This window comes from Sturnira hondurensis, unplaced genomic scaffold (assembly GCF_014824575.4).
Source record: "Sturnira hondurensis isolate 20B ecotype Veracruz unplaced genomic scaffold, ASM1482457v3 Scaffold0023357, whole genome shotgun sequence".
NCBI lineage: Eukaryota > Metazoa > Chordata > Mammalia > Chiroptera > Phyllostomidae > Sturnira > Sturnira hondurensis.
Genome location: NW_028095988.1, coordinates 7,800,704 through 7,812,937, shown reverse-complemented (window position 1 = coordinate 7,812,937; position 12,234 = coordinate 7,800,704).

Below are 12,234 nucleotides of genomic sequence, written 5' to 3'. Positions count from 1 at the left end.
GAAACTGTCTAAAAAAGTAATACATAAAAAAGGTTGGGCTAGCAATACTTACATTAGACAAAATATACTTTAAAACAAAGGCACAGAAGGACCCAGCAACTCTACTTCTGTGTATTTATCTGAAGAAACCCAAAAGAGTAATTTGGAAACATGTCTGTAAAACCGTGGGTGCACATAGACAGGATTGTGCTGAGTAAAGTAAGTCAGACAGAGAAAAACAAATGCCGTCTGATTTTACTTACATGTGAAATCTAAAAAACAAAATAAATGAACAAAGAAAATAGAAATAGACTCGTAGATACAGAGAACATTTTGATGACTGCCAGATATGAAGTGGTTTAGGTGATTTGTGAAAAAGCAGATAAGGATTAGGAAGTACAAGTTGATAGTTACAAAATAGTTACAGGGATGAAGTATAGCACAGGAAATATAGTCAATAGTGTTGTATTGACTATGTTTGGTATCAGATGGGTATTAGATTTATTGGTGATCACATTGTAAGATATGGAAATATCTAATCACTGTATTGTATGCCTGTAACTAATATAATGCATGTCACCTGTAATTGAAAAATAACAAAACTATAAATAATATAAATAAATGAGATATTTAAGCTAATGTTGAAAAAACCTTGACTGTAGTATAACAGGAAATAATGATGGCTTTAATAGTGAAATGGAGTGTATGGGATAGATGTAGTAATGTATTGTAGTGGAAGAATCAACACAGCCTTCCAACTGACAATAGGCAGGGTGCACAAGCCTGCTCTTGGAGGCTTAGGATAGATGTAATAATGTATTGTAGTGGAAGAATCAACACAACCTTCCAACTGACAATAGGCAGGATACACAAGCCTGCTCCTGGAGGCTTGTGTCCCATGCTGGGACCTGTGCCTCTCTGGGCTCCATCCTTTGGGACACTGATCCAGTGCAGCTTGGCACGTGGGTCCTGGACTGCTACATGGAGACTCAGAGCAGTGCACTCCAGATCCTGAAGAAAACTGCTGCTGCAAGAAGATGGACGTCCTGAAACCCATGTGTGCACAGTCCAGAGGATGGAGATCTGTTTGTGTGGCCTGCTTTAAGACAGAAGGAAATGGTGAACATCTGGACATGGTTTTTGGCCTGTAATTTTTGGGGGAGTAAGTGAAATTCTGGGTCTCATGGGAGAGAAGGGCTCAGAGCAGGAGTGCTGTCAGCACCCCTCCAAATTATAGCCCTGTTAATAAAAAATCTGTTTCTTTTAACACAAGACTTGGATGGTACGGATTAAGAGTAACAAGTGGCCAACCCCAAGCTTCTCGGTTACATCGGTTATAGAAGGTCAGAGGAGAATCAGAAAGGGAATTGGTCTGACAGGCATAATCGGAGAGAGTGATTGAGTCTCTAGTAGAAGCTCAAAGGTCAAGGAAGAGGATGAAGAAAATATTATATTTGAGTTGATAACTATGTTATTGTTAAATTTCAGGAGAATTTATATTCTGTGGCAAGAATTATAAGGAAATAAAGAACAAATGGCAAAAAAACAAGGTAAAAGTAAAAGGTGGAATAGTTTGTACTCTTTAAAGAAATTTGTAAATAATGCTAGAGGTGTGCATAAAAAAGCATTTATTGTTCGATCCAAATACATTTTTATTGTTTTATTTTACTGTGAAAAGAACTCTTATCATAACATTGATCCTCTTAACAAATTTTTGATTGTACTATTGAATACAGGTATAATGTTGTAGTGCAGATATCTAGAACTTGCTCAACTGAAACGCTATTTCAGTCTATGCTAAAATATCTGGGATATTTAAGGACATCTGGACTTCTTGGTCTATAAATTCTATTGTGTCAAGGAAGCTTGTTTTTCTGAGTTTCAATCAATTGTCCTCAGTCAATTAACAGAATAGCACTGCAGAATCCCTCTGAATAGACAGGGAAAATGTATAAGAATAAATTAAGGAAGGTATTGGTAAAATATGATTTGTTTTTGAAACTTATTAACCAAACTGAGTACTAGTCCAAGGTCTTGTAAGACAACAGACTGATATATCTATCCCCTGGTGGTCCAAATTATACTTTTTTCTCTTTTTTAAAAATATATTTTATTGAGTATGCCATAACAGTTGTCCATTTCCCCTCCTTCATTCCTCTCCACCCTGCACACTCCCTCTTACCCACATTCCCCATCTTTAGTTCATGTCCATGTGTCATAAGTTCTTGAGTGTCTACATTTCCCACACTATTTTTGCCCTCCCCCTGTCTATTTTCTCCCCACCGTCTATGCTACTTAATCTCTGTACCTTCTCCCCAGCTCTTCTTCTCCCACTCCCCTGTTGCTAACCCTCCATGTGATCTCCATTTCTGTGGCTCCGCTCCTGATCTAGCTGTCTGCTTAGTTTGCTTTTGTTTTAGGTGTGGTTGTTAATAACTGTGAGTTTGCTGTCCTTTCACTGTTCATATTTTTACCTTCTTTTTCTTAGATATAATAAGGGCTTGGTGAACTCCTTGAAGTTGACCTTATCTGAGAAGCACTTTATCTTTGCTGGATAGAGCAATCTTGGATGTAGGTCTTTGGATTTCATGACTTGGAATACTTCTTTCCAGCCCCTTCTTGCCTGTAAGGTCTCTTTGGAGAAATCAGCTGACAGTGTGATGGGAACTCCCTTATAGGTGACCGTTCCCTTATCTCTTGCTATTTTTAGACTTCTCTTCTTCATTTTAATCTTGGCTAATGTAATTATGATGTGCCTTGGTGTGTTCCTCCTTGGGTCCACCTTCTTTGGGACTTTCTGAGCTTCCTGGACTTCCTGGAAGTCTATTTTCTTTGCCAGATTGGGGAGTTCTTCTTTATTATTTGTTCAAATAAGTTTTCCACTTATTGCTCTTTCTCTTCCCCTACTGGTACCCCTATAATTCAGATGTTGGAACATTTAAAGATGTCCTGTAGGTTCCTAAGCTTCTCATTTTTTTGAATTCTTGTTTCTTCCTTCATTTCTGTTTGGTTGTTTCTTTCTTTCTTCTGGTCTGCTCCTTTGATTTGAGCCCCAGTTTTCTTCCCATCACTATTGGTTCCCTGTGCATTTTCCTTCATTTCGCTTAGTGTAGCCTTCATTTTTTTCATCTAATTTGCGACCAGAATCAAACATTTCTGTGAGCATCCTGATCACCAGTATTTTGAACTGCATCTGATCGATTGGCTCTGGGGCTTTGATTTGTTTTTCTGTTTGAGCCATAATTTTTGGTCTGGGTGTGCCTGTTATGTAGTGAGGGGTGCAGCCTTAGGTGTTCACCAGGGCAGGGCAACCCAGTTGCTGGGTTGTGACGCTGTATGTGGGGGCAGGGTCAGAGAGGGAACAATGGTACTTGCTCTGCTCTCTGTCAGATTTCAGTCCCCTCTGCCTCTTCCCAGAAGCAAATTGTGCCCTTCTGGTGCTGGTTCCTGGGTGGGTAGACTTGTGTACGTTCTAGGACCCTGTGGGTCTCTCCAATGAACTCTTCTGTGAGGCTGGGAGCCTCTCTCGGCACCTCAACCCCTGCAAGTTATTTCAATTTGTGCTTTTAGGCTTCATTTCCCATCACTGGGGCTCTGGGTTGTGCAGTCTTTCTCACTCCTCGTTTTTGCCTGGTTTATCTGCATGCGAATGTGTGTCCTCAGTCAGCCAACTGCCTTGCATACTTCACTGGGTCTGCTCATTTCCACCCTGCGACCAGGTCTGCCAACAACCACTTTTTCCTGCTGCGACCCCTCTTTTCTGGCTGCCAACTCCACCCTTCTTACTGGTCTGGATAAATGGTTTGTTGTTGAACTTCCATACAGTTCAATTTTCTGTCCGTTCTGGTTGTGTTTTTGTTTCTAAATCTTTGTTGTACTTAAATTTGGTTGTGCAAGGAGGCACAGTATTTCCACCTACACTTCCATCTTGGCCAGAAGTTTCTTTTAGTTTCAAATTATACTTATTTTTTAAATGTTGTTTATAAGAACTTAGTTGACTCAATGAAAGTGTTTTTAACATTTTCAGCTTATTCAGATGTAATTGATATATAAAATTGTAAAACATTTACAGAGTAAATTGTAGTGATTTAGTATACACACACACACTGTGAAAGAATTCCTTACAATTAATGTAATGCCTTGATGGAATTATCCATAAGTTTTTTTTTAATGTGATAGAATATACTCATATTCTCAAGGATATAGCATTGTAGTGAGTTTTTGAAATTTAATAGAATCTGAGGCCACCAATGGATAATTTACCTTCTGTAAGGTAACCTATCATGTATCTTCCTGCATGAAAAGAATTGTCTCTTAGATTTTAACTATTCTAAGATATTATTTTCCATTTGGTCATTAAAGTAAATGTAAATTAAGTATTTTTTGTTTAAACTTTCATTTTTAGGACCATTTAAATTTTCAAGTAACATCTGAAAGATATTTCTCAATGTTAAATAAAAATGTCAGAAAGAAATATGCATATTTATGACCTCAGCTGGAAGCAAAGGAAGTGTTATACTCTTCCCATTGAAGTGAGACTCCGAGTCACGAAGTGAGGACTCACTGCTACACTGGAGCAGTCTCAATAAGCAGAGTCATCCTGTGGCTGACATGCACACCTTTTTTAGTCCTCCTCTTTGCTGTAAGTTCAGTACAATCTTTTCATATGACTTCTATGAAAAATAGAGTGATCTCATCCAATCTTGTCATAGCAATATTTTAAATTGTTAAAATTATTATAGTAAATGAATGACACATAATAGATGTTGTCATAACTACTGTTTCTTTGTTTTGGAAGTTAGGACATTTTTTATAATTAGGTTATTTTAGCTAACCTATTCGTATAAAATCATGTATACAAGTGGCTTCTAGAAACACATTCAGGAAATTTGATTAATGAAAAATGCTTTGGAATAATATAGGCATTTGATATAAATCCTTATGAGTAGCCTAAGTTATTATCATAATAAAATAAGCAAGTGAATGTTAATGAATATATAAACTTTTTTTAGCCCTCAAACATCCTCAACATATTCCTTAAAATAGTCCTCAAAAGTTGCAATTTAAATTGATATCTTACAGAAAACATTTACCATGGAAAGCCATTTCGTGATGGAAGACTTGAAGTCTAAATACTAGGAGAAATGATTACTTACATCATAGGTAATGAATTGGAAATAATATGACCTATGTTTTACATGGAAGACTTTCTAAAGAGCAGACACATTGGTAAAATAGGGTGCGATTACTAATCTTAAACCTTAATCAATGAATTCAGTAATCAGTGGCAGTGAATATACAGGTCAAAGACAAAAGGTAGAGACAGGAGGACATACAGTAAAGGCTAGAATATAGAAAGTTTCCACAGGAGAGCCAGAATTTGGCAAGGCTACAAGACAGCAGCAAGTGATCATCACCAGTTGCTGGTGGTGCCTTTAACATTTTAAATATTTTTGAACCTTATGTGCACCCATGATACTATATATATATAGTACATATATATATATACTATATATATATATAGTACATAGTATATATATATATAGTATATATATATGTATGAATTGTGGGAAGAATATGTGGCATTTTTATTTTTCTGTATCTCTATATATGTCCTTTATCTTTACCTTTATATTATTTTTCATTTCTATGTTTTTAATTTGACTATATGTTTGGCAGTATGGATGGAACTAGAGAGCATTATGCTAAGTGAAATAAGCCAGGTGGTGAAAGACAAATACCTTATGATCTTACTTATAAGTGGAACCCAATCAACAAAAAAAACAAGCAAGCAAAATATACCAGACTTGGAAATGCAGAAAAAAACTGACAGTAACCAGAGGAGAAGGGGAGGGGGATAACAGAGGAAAGAAGGGGAAGGGTCGTCAATGTATAAAGGACCCATGGAGAAACCAAAGCGGGGTAGGATTGAGGGTGAGAAATGGGGGGTCAGTGTGGTAGGTGAGAGTGGTGGGGGTGAAATGGAGACAACTGAACTTGAACAACAATAAAAAAAGATTCATATTGCTCTAAGTAATTCAGTTCATTCTTTCTACATGCTGCTTAATGTGTTATGCATATACTTACTACCTTTTACTCTTGCTTCCATAAGTATAATTGAGTCTGGGAAGTGAGAATTTTTCTAGCTTAATGGCTTTGGTCTGTTTTATAAACCTAAATAATCATTGAAGGTTATTTGAATGTGAGTTATCTCCCTGAAACATTGAAATAGTAGGCAATGTTTAAATGGATTTCTAGAATATTTTGCAACACTTGATGTTACAGACTTGGTTTTATTTTACTGAAATTTACTCAGAAATGAAATATTTGTGTAAGAGTCACCATTTATTATGCTGTTAGCATCTTTAAAGTTATGTTTCTCAAGATTTTTGAAGAATTTGATAGACATACCATAGGATTTCAGTGTAATCTGTGTTTGGGAAACATTACTTAGAATATTGTATTTTACCTTCATTTGACATAAAACCAGTGAAATAGAAGCAAAAATTAGAATACTGGTATAAAGTTTAAGAGAACTGATCAAGATTATTTAGATTCTAGAAACCAGGTAGAACTTGGGTTCATATTCTGGCTCCAGTATTTAGTATGATTTAGGTGAGGGTCTTTGTGCCTCTTTCCTTGTCTGTGAATATTATTATTAAGATAAATATGTTATATTTGATAAAATTCTTAGACCAATCCTTAGGCTCAACATTTATAATAAGTAATATATAAACATATGATGAATAAAAAGTCATTCACAAAAATACCTTTACCCCCTTGTAACTGATTCTAATATTTTTTATTCAGTTTTATTTATCTGTGACCATTGCTGGTCATGATGAACTAAATTGAGGTAATGACCCATGATATACAATTTGAAAATCACCAGAACAGAGCATTTCCTTTTATTTTTGCTTTTTAAAAATTTTATTGTTGTTCAGTTACAGTCATCCGCCTTTTTCTTCATCACTCATCCCTACCTCATACACTCCCATAGTCAATCCCTACCGCTGTCCATGCCCATGAGTCATCTATTCATGTTCCTTTGCTTGCCCTTTCCCCTTCTTTTTCCCGTTATCCCTCTCCTCTCTCCCCTCTGGTTACTGTCTGTTCTTTATTTCTTTTTAGAAAAATAATGTACAAAAGCTGGTAAAGCATGTGAAGATGAGGTGCAGAGATAAAAACGAATAAACAAAACTGTTTGTCTTTTCTTAAAGTTTGCAAAGTTTACTTGTCCATAGGAACTTTTTAATTTAAGTCATGTGTTTATAGATTGAATGGATCTATAAATGAACCTAAAATGGATCCCAGGAGTTTTTGTCCTAATCCTGGTGATTGAGAACATGATGAGATAGCTGAGCATTTTCTCTCGCTTGTCATAGAAGGACAGTCAGAGATATTCAAAGCAGAATAAGGATGTGATGTGCTGGTGCATTGCTGGCTTTAGAAATGGAGGAGGGTCCATGTGGCTACCAGTTGCTGAAAGTAACTCCCAGCCAAAAGATAGCAAGAGAATGGGAACCTCAGTCCTACACTTTCAAGAAACTAAACTCAGGCAATGATCTCAATCAGTTTAGAAGTGCATTCTTCTGTAGAACCTCAAAATAAAAAGCTCAGCCTGGCTGATACCCCAATTTTGGCCTTGTGAGACCCTAAGTAAATAGAAAACTCCATCATGGCTGCTGAGACTTTTCCATACTAATTTTAGCAGCTTTCTAGCAAAATTTGTGTCTAATTCACTAATTTTATCCTTCAAAGTATGGCTCTTCTAGGTGATTTTAACATAAGAGAAGTTCTAAAAGTATTTGCTGAGGGCTTTGTATTAAAAAGGAATCATATGACCTAGTTTAATGTAATGCATGACAATTTGCTCCAACGCGAGCCTAGAGAGCTTGTCTGGCTTACATACATGTGAAGAGTTACTCAGTTTCAAATTTTGTGCTACCACTTATTAATCACGTGCTCTTAAGAAGATTTCTTAAACTAAGATGTTTCTCTCTCTACAAATGTGAATTTTAATATGGCTACTGTGAGGCATAAATGTGATAACTTATGTAAAATACCTGGTATAGTTCCTGGTATATAGTTGATACTCATTACATGGTAACAAAACTGTTTTATAAGTATAAGAGATGCTAAATACAAAATGTAGTAGTCTCCCACCATAGTAAATTTCCCTCAATAAAATATAATAAATGGATTTAATATTAGGTACTTTTTATGAAATTGCAATAATTTTTGGATTGAATAAGTGTACATTGCAGATCACTTCAAACTGTAGAACCAAAAGCATTTTGGCTGGGTTTTTCATGCTAGATAGCCTTCTGTAAGATACATTACACACCTCTATGTCTTTTGCTTTCATTCTGCTGCTCAGCTTGAACTACACCTCAGTTACTCTAATATATCTCATAAAACACATTACATTTGTGCAGTGCACATTCCTGTCTGGTTCTTAAATTCCACATGGTAATATTACATGATACTCAGTGTTGTAAATTTTCAATAACTCCAAATCTTTATTAAATGAATGTGGAATAGATGCACAATCACCAAGAGTAAAAACAAACAAATAATGACAGTACCCCAAGAGAGTTAGAAGTGTAGTGTCTTTGTTCTTTAAAAGTGTTTTTACAAATCCCTTAAAAATCTGATCCCATTTTGGTATCTGCTTCTCAGATGACCTGACCAAATACAGTGACTTTAAATATGATGATTAGAAATTGTTTTAAAGGTGGTTAACGTGAAATTTCCATATCCTCTGATAATGGGAGTGGGGGAAATTGATTAAGAAAAAATGAGTAACCCTAAATGGCTGGCTCGGTTAGTCGGAGTATCATCCTTTACACCAAAATGTTGTGGGTTCGATCCCTAGTCAGGGTAGGTGCATACAGGGGGCAACCAGTCAATGCCTGTCTGTCTGTCTGTCTCTCTTCTTCCCCTTTCCTCTCTCTCTAAAATCAACAAAACCATATCCTCAGGTGAGAATTAAAAAAACAGTAAGTGGCCTGGCTGGTGTAGCTCAGTGGATTGAGCGCTGGCCTGCGAACCACACGATCACAGTTCAATTCCCAGTCAGGGCACATGCCTGGGTTGCAGGCCAGTCCCCAGCAGGGGACTCACAAGAGATAACCATACATTGATATTTCCCTCCTCCTCTCCTTCCCTTCCCCTCTAAAGATAAAAAAGAATAAATGAATAAAGTTGCTTTAAGAAGCATTATTAAATGTAAAGTAATGTAGATCCTAATATGGGATGATATTGGAAGACAAGGTAGAAACATACTATTTAGAGACTTTAGGAAGAGAGTGAAAATCTAGATATATAAGCATAATGCCTAAGTCTGTGAATGTTCTCTCTGAGTAATAGAATCCTCTTTGTTGCAGTAATAAAATTGTGCTGATGAACTATTGATAGAAACACACCAACTCTAGTGATAGTTTTGACAGGTTAGTCACAGTATGGGTTATATTTGTAAGTGTGTGCATTTTGGATTTAAAATATGGAACATTGTGTAAATGTACCATAGCTTTTTGATCCAGTCATTTACCGATGGGCATCTAGGTTGCTTCCAACTCTTGGCTATCGTAAATTGTGCTGCTATGAGCATTGGGGTGCATAGGTTCTTTTGGATTGGTGTTTCAGGGTTCTTAGGATATACTCCTAATAGTGGAATTGCTGGGTCAAAAGGCACGTTCATTTTTAGTTTTCTTAGAAAATTCCATACTGTTTTCCGTAGGAACTGGAAAGCATTATGCTGTGCGAAATAAGCCAGGCGGTGAAAGACAAATACCATATGATATCACTGTTAAGAGGAATCTAAACAACAAAACAAACAAGCAAGCAAAATATGACCAATGACACTCAAATACGGAACAGGCTGACAGGGTCCAGAGGGGAGAGAGGATCATAGGGGAAAAGGGGATGGACTCACATGAACAAGTATAAAGGACACGTGGACAATAACTAAGGTGAGGGGTGGAAATGGGTGGGAGGTGGGGAGCAGTAGGGGATGGGCAGGGCTGGGAATATAAGACAGAAAACTGTACTTGAACAAGAATTAAATAAAAATTAAAATAAAAAAATAAAATAAGATATGGAATGTAATTTCATTGTGAGGCAAATGTGATAACCACTACACTACAGAAACACTGGAACGTAATTTCATTGTAATACAGACACTACCTGAGTTTACTTTTGTTAGCTCTGTAAATACAAAAGTTACATACCTTTTCCAGAATGCATCCCTTTCAGGGTTGTGGTGTCTTTAGGTTATCAAATCTTTTTCTCATTTTACTCATTGGCTCCCCAGTATTCTCACCATTAATTGACCTGCTTCTTTTGTGGGGAACCCTTGCAATTCAGTCCCCTACTTAGGACTTGCCATTCTGGCTCGCTTAGTGGAGCACTACCCCTTTATCCAAAGATCTGCATTCTCTTGTAGCAAGGAAAACATGGTGCCAGTCGAACATGATGCCAACTAGTAACATTCAGCTATTAGCTTTCTGCATTCGTCATATTACAATTTGTGAACTTGTTTATAATGTGTGATTATTTTTTTTAATATTGGCAATACATTCTTTCTGTAAATACATCAGTAGCTTAGATGGGAAATATCTTAAGTAATTATATACTTTGAGTATAATCACTAAAAGGAAAAAGTTTTAATGTGTAAAACTTTTTATTCGATGACAATATATGTTTTAGTTTTTTAATTATAATTTCAGAGATTTGTTATATTTGTGCTTTTTTTCTATTCTCTTAGTTCATCTTCAAGCTCATTCTGAGTGTGTAAATGATTCTAAAGGCAATTACCCCACAGTTTAAGTTTTATGAACTTCTAGGAGCCTTTGCTTCAGTATCAATTTTCTTTGCAGGGCTATATTTGTATAAAGGTATTAAGCTTGATTCTTCTTTGAAAGCAAATATGACCACATTTATTATTCCCAGCCAGAGAGTAAAACTTTAAATCATAATCTCTATATACTTTTCCTCTCATGGTTCTAAATGAAAGGAAATCTACTTTTCTGTTTATTTAACATTTGGTGCAGATGACATAAATAAAACAACAGCCCCAAAGTGATGATGTCTTTCTCTGCCCTCTTTTTCTTTTACAGGTTGTGTTTTACATGAGTGTGGGTATGTTGTGTCACAGCAACATGACATCTTGATTAGGTGAGTCTGTCAAGACAGCTTTACAGATCATTCACATTACCTAATTCCCAGGTCATCTATTATGTTTCTGGTTTGTTTCTTTTTAGCTTAGACACTGATGAAAATGGAACCCTTTTGGTATTTTTGGTGACCTTAGGTAGAAAAATTGAGTTCTAGTGACCATAGAAATACTGTTCCTTTAACATGGGACTTATATTAAAAGTGAAATCAGGGAAATATATCTAAAAATTCTGTTGATGATGTGCCCTGACTGGGAATCAAACTGGTGACCTTTTACTTTGCCAGACAATGCTCAACCAACTGAGCCACAACAGCCAGAGCAGCCACCAAGTCTTTGAGAATCAATTAAAAAAAAAGAGAGAGAGAGATTCCAATATGATAGATGACATTCCATATGATAGATGACAGATAAAGTGGACATTATATTAACTACCTCCCAGGACCAATCTGGAATTACAACTAAATCGTAGAGGAAGCATCCTGAATAACCAGTTGAACACTGGCTGGAGAGAAGACTTATAACCACAGACAGACAAAAGAAAGCATTTCAAAACAATGAGACTTGTAGGGAATGCAGAGGAGACAGAAGAGGACTGGCTAGGCTCCCACAGGTGGCAGCTGAAGTTCTGGAGATTACATTTAAGTGGCCAGGGATGTTCTTCCTGAGAAGTGTGGGGTCTAAACCCCAAGCTGGGCTCTGCAGTCTACAGCACCAGAGCCAGAAAGGGGCCCAGATAACATCCAGCCGTGAAAAGCAGTAGGGTTTCTGTCTGTGAGGGAGAGGTCGTAGGAAACTCAGAGAGCCCCTTAAAGTGCCAATGCTCTAAATTTCATTTGCAGCTGAGGCAGGAGACAGCATAGGAAGAACTCTGAGACTGTACTGCTGTTACTGGTCAGCATCTAGTATTCTAGTTGCCAGAAAATGCCGTTATCACTTAGGTTGAATGAATTGTAAACCGAGACAGGGAGGAGGAAGGAGACATGTCTCACACACTAATTTAGTAGTCCTGAGCCTGGTCTGATAATATTGCCAGGTGTTCCAACATCACAAGAAACACTATGTTAGCAAGAAAGGAG